The sequence below is a fragment of the Eurosta solidaginis genome, chromosome 1 (assembly GCF_040869045.1).
Source record: "Eurosta solidaginis isolate ZX-2024a chromosome 1, ASM4086904v1, whole genome shotgun sequence".
In the NCBI taxonomy this organism is placed as follows: domain Eukaryota; kingdom Metazoa; phylum Arthropoda; class Insecta; order Diptera; family Tephritidae; genus Eurosta; species Eurosta solidaginis.
The window spans coordinates 148349791-148353172 of record NC_090319.1 but is presented as its reverse complement, the minus strand read 5'-3'; the positions used below and the strand labels follow the sequence as shown (position 1 = coordinate 148353172).

Here is a 3382-nt window from a genome sequence, read left to right as displayed (position 1 = left end):
TGGCGGAGCTCGTGCCCGCCGAGGATGACTTTTGATGACGCTGTGCAGCACATTTTAACGCCGGAGCAAGTTGCGAGGTTGGAGCGTGTAACAGTCCAATTCCCGTCCTTCGCGGTATTAGGGTTAGGCCAAACAGATAAGGAGGAACACGTCATCGAGGTGGTGGACGAGAATCGGCCAGTAAAGCAGCGACATTACCCGATTTCACCAGCTATTCAAAAACTAATATATGCGGAGCTGGACAGGATGCTGAGCATGGGTGTCATCGAGGAGTCCAACAGCAGTTGGAACTCTCCAGTCTCACTGGTGATCAAAGGGACCAAAAACCGTCTGTGCCTCGAGGCCCGCAAAGTCAATGAAAGGACGATAAAGGATGCCTACCCATTACCCCACATCGACGGAATACTTAGCCGATTACAAAATACAAGGTTTATTTCCGCGATCGATTTGAAGGACGCTTTCTGGCAGATTCCTCTGGAGAAGAAGTCAAGAGAAAAGACTGCTTTCACTGTCCCTGGCCGACCCCTATACCATTTCACGGTCATGCCTTTCGGGTTGTGCAATGCAGCACAACGAATGTGTCGTCTCATGGACAAGGTCATTCCGACCGCTTTACGTGAGTGTGTTTTTGTTTATCTTGACGATTTGTTAGTGTGTTCCGAAGATTTCGCGTCTCATATGTGTCTGTTGGAAAGGGTCGCTCAGTGTCTTCGCGAGGCTAAGCTAACAATTAATGTAGAAAAAAGCAAGTTTTGCTTTAAAGAAGTACGATATTTAGTAGGCCGATTTGTGGGGAGGCAAAAAAATCGCCCATTGCTCTGTGAAAATCATATTCTAATCAAAATAAGAAACTTTGGCGAAGGAATCATACCTCAAAAACGAATTCTGATGTCCCCCAATTTGGGTCGAACATTTTGGTAGGGGCAAATTTTGAAAAATCCCACTTTGACCGATTTAGAGTGCTCCAATCGAGTTCAAATGTATGACCGACCCCCACTAACTTTGGAGGCCCGACCCACCGATGCCAGTGGCACACCTCCTGGAACCCCCCTGATGGTTCACCATACAAACATTTCAAAAAATCGCCGGTTTTGCACTTTACATGAAAAAATCAGCGAAATGCCTTTGTTTTTCTTTTTGGAGTTTATTTTTCTCTTTAGAAATTTATTTAGTCAGAACATATGTAAATGAAAAAATGAATTTAACTTAGTAATAGAAAAGAAATTTAAAAAAATTATTAGAAATTAGCGTTTTTACAAACCTATTAAAACCAAGGCATAATTGAGATGCATTTGCATGTCGTAATCATAGTTTTGTGGGTTTTTTATTCAACCGTTTTAAAAAATGAAGGTATCACTGTGACACAACTGCAGATCGTAAAATTGCTTGTGTTGTTTTTTTAAGCCACCACAAGCCACAGCAGGTAGAATTGAAATTACCATTTAATTTTTATTACCTCGTCTCGTAGGCCATATATAACGCAAGAGTTTTTGTGAATGCATTAAGTCGTTGTGAAGAACTCAAAGTGTGAAGTGCTAATTTCAGATAAAAAAATATTTCAAAAAATAATAAGTGAAGTGACCATTCCAAATCAAAAAGTTTACAATGAATCCACCATCCTCTAAACCGCCAGATGAAGCAACTACATCAACAACTATCGAAAACCCAATGAGTCACATACCCAAGAATGATGTTACTGTTTTTGGTGTGTCTATTGATTTAACTGATCTTAATTTGCCAACCCATCTGGATATCTTGAGATATTATTTTTACTTAAGCGAACGTGCTAAAACAGAACAAAAAAATTTTCCCATAAATCATTCACTATTCAAGTACAAGATAAGTTGATTGGAATTTGGGAAAAACTTGGTATGGAAATATTGCTGAAATAAATGTATTTAATAAATTGAATAAATTGCTTTACAAGTATCAAGAGCAAATCAAGAGAAGAAACAAAACCCAACAATTTACAGAGTATGTATTTTTTACTTGTGAAACTCTTCCGGTAAGTTATTCCTATCTCTCATTTATTATAATTGTCAACCATTTTTAATTATTTTGTTATTATATATTTTCAGGTGGTGGACGGCTTCCAGAAAATTGAGTTGCAAAATATGCCCCCTGCTCCAGAAAAAATCTAATTTTCCACCGATTCGAAGTACTTATACGACATGTCCCATGCAATTTCTAGCGGCGTGGTTCCGGTGGATCTGGCTAACATCAAACCAGGGAAAATTGTACATTCTCGGTGGCTCGCCAAGGCCGCTAGATTATTGCGATTATATGTGACAACGGAAAATCCAGATGCAAATTTAAGAATTCTGGTTGAATTTATAATTAAATGTTATGTGCCAATGTACTTCAATATCAAGTATTACAGCTCTGTCGTGTACGGCAGTGCATTATTTTTCAAGTTCATTGGTTGGTCATGATTTCTAGAACCTCATTTATGCAAAATTGTCAATCAAGTAATCAAAGATAATTCATATTATGCGCATTCGGAAAATATCTTGGTATCAGTGTTGTTTGATGATAGCAAAGAAAAGCGCGACTGTGCCATCAAGAAAATTCTACGTTATCGAACCGATGTTGCCGAGCCAATGGAACTTAGAGTTTATAAAAAACCAGATATAAACTTTCATTGCACAAGTTATACGGAAATGATCAATTTGAATGATATAAATATCGTATTTGAACCACCATTCACGCGAAGCATTCCGTACGATACATTGAAAGAATATTTAAATCAAGATGATCCACCGTTTAATGATCCAAAAATTCCATCACACATACAAGGAACGGAAATACATGTTCAATTGCTAGCTAGCGTTTCCAAAGGGGTTATATCGGAAAATGTAGAGGCTGTTACGGCGACTACATTAGAGAGCCGTGCGAAATTGCCCAGACTTGAAAGTAAAAAAGACTTCAAACAATAATTTTTTTTAGTTTCTTTGCTATTACTCACTTAAATTAATTTTTTCATTTACATATATTCTGACTAAATAAATTTCGTAAGAGAAAAAATAGATATTATTATAAATAAATAATAAATATTATTATAAATAAATAAATAAAAATAAAGAAAAAACATATTCATTTAGCTGATTTTTTCATGTAAAGTGCAAAACCGGAGATTTTTTGAAATGTTTGTATGGTGAACCCCCAGGGGGGTTCCAGGGGGTGTGCCACTGGCATCGGTGGGTCGGGCCTCCAAAGTTAGTGGGGGTCAGTCATACATTTGGACTCGATTGGAGCACTCTAAATGGGTCAAAGTGGGATTTTTCAAAATTTGGCCCTACCCAAAAGTTCGACCCAAATTGGGGGACATCAGAATTCGTTTTAGAGGTATGGTTCTGTAAGGCTACCGGAAGTAAATTATAAT

The 3382-nt window shown here is 37.8% G+C and overlaps 1 long non-coding RNA gene across 1 annotated transcript; it reads left to right on the top strand.

The window, feature by feature from the left end:
* The first annotated feature begins 1510 nt into the window (after positions 1-1510).
* LOC137238848 (uncharacterized) lies at positions 1511-3096 on the top strand. Its single transcript, XR_010949230.1, has 2 exons — positions 1511-2005; positions 2079-3096. It is a non-coding gene; the product is annotated as an uncharacterized lncRNA (long non-coding RNA).
* Positions 3097-3382: the final 286 nt, after the last annotated feature.